The sequence below is a fragment of the Hipposideros armiger genome, unplaced genomic scaffold (genome assembly GCF_001890085.2).
Source record: "Hipposideros armiger isolate ML-2016 unplaced genomic scaffold, ASM189008v1 scaffold_225, whole genome shotgun sequence".
Taxonomy (NCBI): domain Eukaryota; kingdom Metazoa; phylum Chordata; class Mammalia; order Chiroptera; family Hipposideridae; genus Hipposideros; species Hipposideros armiger.
This window is the reverse complement of record NW_017731575.1, coordinates 792,863-801,866: the sequence shown is the minus strand read 5'-3', so window position 1 is coordinate 801,866 and position 9,004 is coordinate 792,863.

Sequence of the window (9,004 nt, the reverse complement as noted above, 5' to 3'; positions counted from 1 at the left end):
ATTGTTCTATTATACAGATAAGGTGCATTGATTGCTTAATATTTAAAGCCCACATGTCTCAAATAATTTAGAGAACAGTGCGATGACCAAAGTAAGAGAGTGGGAAAGTGGGATTTGACTTGGGGGTCTAGGCCCTAAAATGATTTACCCCAGAATCCCTAAAACATATCAGGATTAAAAAATACATCTCATTTTTCAGGAAGTCATATTACTCTCCCACAATACTTTTGGAGATCTTTATTTAAACCATGAATTTGATGAATTTAAAATGTTTTAGTGTTCTTTTTTTTTACAGGATTAACATTTTTATTAGGGTATTAAAACAAAATATATGTTTATATATCATTATAAAAGAATAAATCAAGTAGGCATGACTTCCTCATTAATACGATGTTCACAATGAGATATCTCTGAGTTCAGCATTAAACTGAAGGTGTTGTCGAATGTATAAGAAAATGTATTATAGGAGAGACTCTTTTCACTTAAAGCAATATCTAGTCTGAAGATTTAATAATACATGTAACAAAATAATAGTTGAAACACAATACAATAGAGAATGTAAAAAGTGAGAAGTTGTGTGAATATTATAATTGTACATGTGAGAATGGAATCTGTGTAGGTTGAACTAAGGAGAATGAGAATGATGAATTTTAAAAGAGGAAAGTTCCAGGGATATAAATCCAGGCAGGTGACTTAACAGGTGTGTGCTGTAGGAGGAGGGTAGCAAAATAAAAAATAAAAGATAAAGTTTTTCTGTAACTAAGTGTTCATGCTGTGGAGTAATAGCATATACTCAGGGTAATGCATAGTGAAGTCAGATAAGAAATTTTGAAAAATTTTGACATTATTCATATTATTCTTAAGCCATTAAATTTTGTGGATTTTTTTTATAAATTCTATAAGTTTTAAAAGGAATATCTTTGGTTATTTTAATATATTTTTGATATATGTTAAAACCTCACTAATTCAGATAATTTGAGGGAGATTTGAGTCTGTGCTACTGTGGGTTTATGAGTGTGGAGCACAGAGAAATCAGTTTTATTTCTTTTCTGTATGTATGACAGCAATAACTGCACAATGAATGTGTTGTTAAGCTTCCTGAGACAATTACTATATTCTTAAAGAATGATTTATAGTAACTTCACGTAACCTCAGGACATTTTTTTTCTGAATCATCCTTTCCTAAGAAGAGGCACTTGAAGTGATCAATTCTTTTTAAGTGTTTTTAATTAGTGTGCAGATATCTTGTGTATACTATTAATTGGGTAAGCAAACCTTTTCCTTAATGTGTGGAGTCAAAGTGAATTTGAACCGAGCTGTGCTGGATGTTTTCTATTTGCTTCTCTGAGATACCTGCTAGGGCCCTGCGTTCTGCTCCATGCCCCAGGAGGCTGGCCCCTGTGGCCTGAATCAACAGGTGCCATTGCTCTCTGGCTTCTGGTAGGATTTAGCCAATGGGAGGTACCACAGGAAACTCTGGAAGGTGGGAGCCGGGTGTGTTCAGGCAGGGAGTTTATTCCGCAGCTCCCTCTCTGCCCCATGTTAATTGTGTCCTTGTACTGAAGGTCATACCTTCTCTTGGAATGTCCATTTACTCTAGAGTTCCAGGCCTGCTTGCTCTTTTTTGTCTTTAGGCCTGAGAAGTAAAGGCTTTCTGCTATTCCTAATCCAGGGTCCTGCACCATCTCTTGTTTGTTGCTCTTAAGGATAACTATACTGCTATAAAGAATTCCTTTTAAAAAATGCCTCAATGGCCCTATTGGAGTGTGCCGACTGTTACCTGCTGGGATTTTGACAGATAAAATAGCATTATTTACATTCTTAAAAAACAGCAAATGAAGTCCAAAATATAATGTTCTGCTAAATATATAAACGTATTTCAAATGTGTTTAATAAGATACTTTGCTAAGAATCAAATCATCCAATTCTATTTATTAAGAAACACTTGAATGCCTACTTTGTGCTAGGCATTAGTATTTTATAGGAATATAAACAGTTCAAGATTCCTTGGTATTTATATTAATATTGTATTATTATAACAAACAGTAATGTACTACTAATATTAGCATTCATAATATAAATATACTAATCATATTAATATTAATATTAATAACATATGAGTTTGACATATTCTCAGCTACTTAGAATATATTGTTTTAAGATAGATATCAATTACTATTTAATATTTTTTCATCAACAATAGGCACATATAGAATATTTACTATATGCAAAGTCTTGGACTTATAGTTCCTAAAAGTATCATTTCCTATATTTTTCATGTTTGGAAAAAAGCATATTAAACTTCTGGTTCATAGGGTTAGGTCATTTTATGGTTATTATACTTCATTAAATGTGGGATTCACAATCTATGTAATAGTGCAGTGTTACTTGCATAAGCACTAATTTATATGGTGTAGAATAGTGTATAAAAGGAGACAAAATGAAGATAAAAATAATTAATTGAAAAAAGCTATAAAATTGAGATTTCACAGGGTGTTATCTTTCCCTTGTTAAAGAGTTTGAAAAATATTTGAGTCCTTTTGAGTGGGTGATTTACCTCTTTTAGGGCATTAGAATAGCATACTAATTACAGCCTCACTGAGTTAAGCTTCAGGAGTTATTTGGGTATATATTGTACTCTATACACTTGATCATCATAATATTTCTCCTGATTGAAAGTGACAAATATATTTAAAGACCCTTTCTTTATTAATTTCTTATTTCAGAAATATGCAGAATAAAAACCAACCTTTCAAACGTTTACTCCAAATGGCATTTTTTTCTATCTTACTTTAAGCATGATTGATGAAAATGAGGTAAAAGTGAAGATTAAACTGAGCATTTATTTTTTAAGATGTCATTAGATTTCTGACATCAGTGCAAACTCAGTTCAACCCTCCATATAAACAATGTGGATTATTGGCTTCAATGGACATTGGTTACATAGTCATGCTATTTGACTGTCAACTATACTGATGAGAAGAAAAATACCTCTGTGATTAAAGTTAGGCAGTAAGTTAAATTACCCCAAACATTCAGTTTCCTGATTATTTTGTTTCCAGCATTTAACTCTACTTTGGGATAGTACAAAATAGAAGAAAGTCATAGATTTTGCAAATATCTATTAATGGCACAATGAGATTTTTGTTTTTCATCATGTAACCTCAGAATTAGAAAATAACAATGGTACTGAAACTTGGAGATGATGATGATGAATACATAGCCCTTAATTACAGATCTATTATCGATTATCATACTACTGCTCTGTTTTAAGAGCACTGAGGGAGTGAAGAGGAAAGAAAATCTGGATTCTCAGATCAAGATTGTCAATATTTCCTCAGACTGATAAGAAATGCTTTAGCAAATGATAGGTACATCAGCACGACCCAGCATTCTCCTGTCTTTTCACCATTGAACTAAATATAGGCCACGGTTTTTCAAAAACTCTAAACATAAAAGGTAACAGTCCTCATTCTCCACACATACAGATTTAGTATTAAAAACATCATGACAATAAGGGCAGCAGCAGGAAACAAATGCAATTAGCAAAGGAAGCCTGGGTAAAACATTTAAACCCATAACGTTTATACATTAGTTCAGTGATTCATTTCAAATTTAGCTTTTCAATTCATCTGTCTCCAGGTGTCCTCTATTTCATATCTAGATCTAATTTTTTTCCATAGAATTATGTGTCTCTGAAACAGCTGAGAAAATAAAATTTCACCCTCCCAAATTGTTTGCAGCTTCAAAGAGCATAATACAGTGTTATTTTTATACAGAAAGCCCTGCCTTTTTACCTTGAAGAGCAATTTTCAGGTTTTTAATGTATTATTACTATTTTGGGTCTTACATAAAACCTATCATTTGAGGATTTTGAGATACGCCGCCACATTAATTTTTATAATAGTATTTTGAGATCACTATTGCTATTATCACTTAATGGAAAAACATATATTTATGACTTTTCTTGAGAATTAATGCTCAGTAAATGACCAACTTTTGTTAGGTCAGATGACTAGTTATTTATTGAAACACCATATTTTCTCCTTTATTATTCTACCACTAGAAAATGGTAGCTTTTCTTAGGTAGACTAGATAACAGTAAAGTAATAATATCCAAGATGCTGATTTCTATAACTACTCTGGAACACACTAAAACAAACAAAATTATTTGCCTCTAAACTACTAACAATATCAGCTTATTGTTTTGGACCTCCAAAGAGATATGGAAGTCTTCTCAAATATATATATATATATATATATATATATATATATATATATATTATGAATCCTCCAGATTTATTTTATGTAGATTATTAAATTACAAGTTTTTAAAACTCCAATTCTTACTTTGCATTTCTATATATTTACTCCATCTTTTCAGCTTCCATTTCCTTGAAATTCATGAGGCAATGTCTTCTGTCTCTTGCTTTTCAACTTTTAAGGCTTCATGATATCATGGAAGTTTTCCCATCTTCTCCCGAGATTACTGTAAAATAGCAAGAAAGGGGTAGAAAACAGCATACGCCAACCCAGCCAATGTGGTAGGTCATAGACATAGCTATTAGTACTCCTACTATAAAAATTATTTTTATATTTAAAATTTGGTGTTGCCCTTTGTCATTCAGTCAAGCAAACACTTTCATAAATATTTTAAGAAAAAATATAATAGGTGTGTTTAAATCCATATTTCAGCTTGTAAATTTATTTTGGATTATTTCAAAGGAAAACAACATAAGAACTAGCATCTACTAATCACTTTTTATGTTTCAGGTATTGTGCTTTTTAAATAATACTCATTATTTTATTTGACTACAGCCCACTTCTATGTAATAAATATTACCATTCTAATTTTGCAAATGAGACGCTTGCCCAAAGTCATATGGAATTTAAACAATTTACCTAAGATAATAGAGTAAGTGATGGGGAGCAATTCAAAATCTGGTCTAATTCCAAAGACTATGTCCTCTCTACTATTCAATCAAATGGGCATGTTATTTTTAGTACACAGTTTTTATAGCATTATTTCAGAACCATGTCTTTATAAGACAACGCTTCTTTCTCCGGAACTACAAGAGAAGTAGAACAGTATATAATGAAAGGGGAGGAATTTAAGAGACTAAATTGGGAAACTGGATATTCTAATTTGTTTGTTTGAAAAGCTGTAAATCAATTTTAGTCCATCAACCAATATTATAAAGTCGTATAAAAGAAATTAAAGACAACAATGGATTTAAACTGGGAAACTGAATTAAACTCTTAAATATGTAAGTATCTGATTCATGGATTTAGTTTTTCTATATGTCTAGAGCCCTTTTTCATTTATACTATGAAGCACATTTTTATATGTTGTTAACTATGAGAGCATCCCCCAAGAATACGCGCAATGAGATAAATCATGGGAGATGACAGGGAAGGGGGGGTGTGAGAGAATATTCTTTTTAGATATTTTTTGCCTCTGTCATTTTTCATTTTTGTAGCATTGTTTTAGTATAACATTCTCTACAGAGTTCATATCTTCCAAAATATGTTTGAAATCCGAATGCACCCTACATCTCAAGCTCTTGTTTTACTAAAATGGAAAATGAATAGGGATATTTAACAGTGGTGCCTGAATTTGGCCTTAATAAAGGCCATATACATAGTTTTGTAGAAGTCATTTCAACCACAGTATATACTTTATGACTGATAGATTTTTAAAAGGAGATTGCATGAGATTTAAATGGAAAAGATGTTCTCTAAAAATATTATCATCCCATCTGGGTCAGTAAAGAAAACGGTGATTTAATTTTGGAATGTATTTTTAGAGAATGGATAATAAGTCATTAATTTCTTTTTTCAGAAAGCTTACTTTTTCTGCACACCCCACATTTGTTTTTATTTCTAAAATTTACTGGCATCTCTTCCTCCTCATCAAACATTTATGGATCATTATTTTTTTTCATAAGACTATGAAGAAGATTAAGATCTAGTCTCTAATTTGTTGTGATTTGAAATCTGGTAGTAAGGACAGGGCATTTACATTCAAGGTAAACAATAATTAGTTATAATTAGACAACAGTAAAAGTAGTGTGTCTTAAGAGCATATGGATGCTCTTAATAACATGGATGGCAGTTATGTGACTTGAGGCTCCTTTTCTCTTGTGGTCATAGTAGACATTGGCAGTTAATCATGATACTTTTAGGCTGTGTATGGAGTTGGGGAAGAGTAAATCTTCTTTGGTACTGAATTCTGGCTTAGTGTTACCTGTGAATCAGCATTATCATTCAAGATGAAACATCTGTGCTATTCCTGTACTATGGGGATCACACAATGGTATGATAGGAATTCAGAGGAAGAAGTGGTTAGAGATATATCTACTGGAGAGGTAAGTTATGAGCTTTCTCTTAAAATAATGATAAGACATAAATTAATGGAATAAGGGAGTAAGACATTCTAGATTAGTGAACAGTTGGGAGCAAAGAACACAGGGGTCATCACTTGTGGTTTGTCATGGAACAATCAGGAAACAAGTTCAACTGACAGCATTACAAAGGGTTGCAAGACAAGACAATGCCTAGCTAAGGAGATGGAAATTTACTTTTTTGCCACATACTCTCAGAGAGAGTTCTGTGCCAGAGATACAGATTTGGGCATCATTGGTATAAAATAATAATAATCAAAAATAGGTTACATCACATGGAAATATGTGTAGAGTGAGAAAAGAATACCTGCCTTTGAGGGACAGAAAAGAACCCTGTAAAGGATATGTAGGAGTAGTATCAGGAGAGCCAGTCACAAAGTCCAGAGAGCGCTCCCAGAAGGAGGAGTGGTTAGCAGTGTCCAGTGAGGCTTAGAGCCCCTGAAGCTGAGGGTTGAGAAGAGTAGTTGAATTTCACAGCAAAGCAAGTGGTACAATTTTGCTGGAAAAATGGACAGTAATTCTGGTGGAATAATGACAAGTGGAGATGGGAGTGAAGGACAAAACCAGACTTTAGAAGCAACTGAAAAGTGTAGACAATTCTGTTAACAGGAGGGATATATGATGGTGGCTGGGAGACAAGGGCTTTGCTTGTTTGCTCACTTGTTGATAAACATGAAAGAAGCTTTAGTGATGATGAAAAGGAGCCCATAGAGAAAAGGAAGATGAAAATGTGGGGTAAGGCATAACTGATAGGGTCAGGTCCCTGAGCAGGTGCAAGGCTTTGGGATCTAGCCTGAAGGTGGATATATAAATAGGAATGGGAAGAATAAAGACATAGAGTCTTATAAACTCTAATAAATACATAGACTATGGAAAGCTTTGTAAACTCCCAATTTAGATCTCTTCTATATGTCTCTCCCCAGAGGTCTAGACCTATAGATTCAACTCTCTGTGGAAACCTGATACTTGATTATCACAAAAATACATAAAATTCAATTTATGTAAAATATTTAATTCTTGATCTTTTTCCCTTCCCACACACTAACTCCTCATAAGTAAGGGAATAACAGTGTCATGCAGTCAATTGCTCACTGTATATATGTGTTTGCATTACTACTGACTCTTCAGTCTTCCTCACCAAAACCACATCTAATCAATGACTAGATTCTGTTGTTTCTATTTTACAAATGTCTCTGTACTTTGTCTATTTTTCTTTTCCTCACTGTTGGTAACTCAGTTTGCTCCAACATCATCTCTTCCCTTGATTACTGCAACAACAATGATGACCTTCTTGCTTTTCAATTTTACCAGAATCTTTCCTCAATTTATCTTCTGGTCCAAGGGCCCCTTTCCAAGATAAAGGATTCCAGTATCAGCAGGGAAAATCAACACCAAGTGGCTCATTGAAAATTTTTAACTTTGAAAGTTCTATTGTATTTTTAAGTAGGATAATGGCTCCCCTCTGCTTGAAATGGTTTACAAGGTCTTTCACAACCTTACCCATCTTTACTTCTCTTGTCTCATGTCTCAGATATCCAGTGACTCTCTAGGGGGCATGTTTCTCCACATACACCTGGCCAATCACTGTACATTCTTTACCGTGGTGCATCTTGAAAATCACTTTCTCTGGTAAGCCTTCTCTACACCCAGTAGTCTTTTTTAGGGGGCTCTCTTATGGGCTTCCCATAGTGTCTTAACCTTCTCCCATTATAATGTGTGTTTATCATTGACAATATAGTTTCCTCTTATTTGATTCCCCAGTGAACTCTAAGAATTTGAGGACAGGATTTGTCATTCATTATTACATCTACAGTGTCCAGTATATTGCTGGGTAATATTTATTCTATAAACATGTATTTAATTAAATCAAATCGGCCAATGATGTGCAGGATACATTAGAAGAAGGGGTGGAAAAGTAACTGGACATAGGAGTGTTGGGAAGCCGTGATTGTTTCATATCCTTCTCTATATCATTCATATGCAAATCTAATCAGAAAACCTAGAAAAAAGTAAACTTTATTAAATCAAGTTATTGGTGTTATTATTTACCAGGTTTTTCCTCCCGAGTTTCTTAACTATTGACTACAATGATCAGGTGTAGTTCATCCATGTGAAAAATATAACAATGCATGAATGGGTTTGATCTCAGAATAACATTAAGATGATAAAAAATTAGTTGAGAATGAACTGACAGAGTTGAGAACCATAGATACTTTACTATATAGTAAACCTAAGCATACGTATTTACAATGTATTATACATGAAATACTCTATGTTTCCTATATAAATTTGAAATTCCCATTATGAAGGAACCAATGATAACACTTGGACAGGTATGGTTAAAAGAAAACTTTTTTCTCTATGCTTTTCCTTCTCTGACAAATTCTGATTATCCTTTCCTCTGCCACTCAATATTCATTTTCCACATGAGTTGGTGGTAGGATCTCCCTTTCTTTTTTTTTTTTTTTTTTTTTTTTTAAAGATTTTCATTGGGGAATTGGGGGCATGGGAACAGCACTGGGGAATTGGGGAAGGGGAACAGACAAGTTGCTGTCGTTTTGTTCTTCAGTCTAGTTGTGGAGGACGTTGCTTCACTGGCC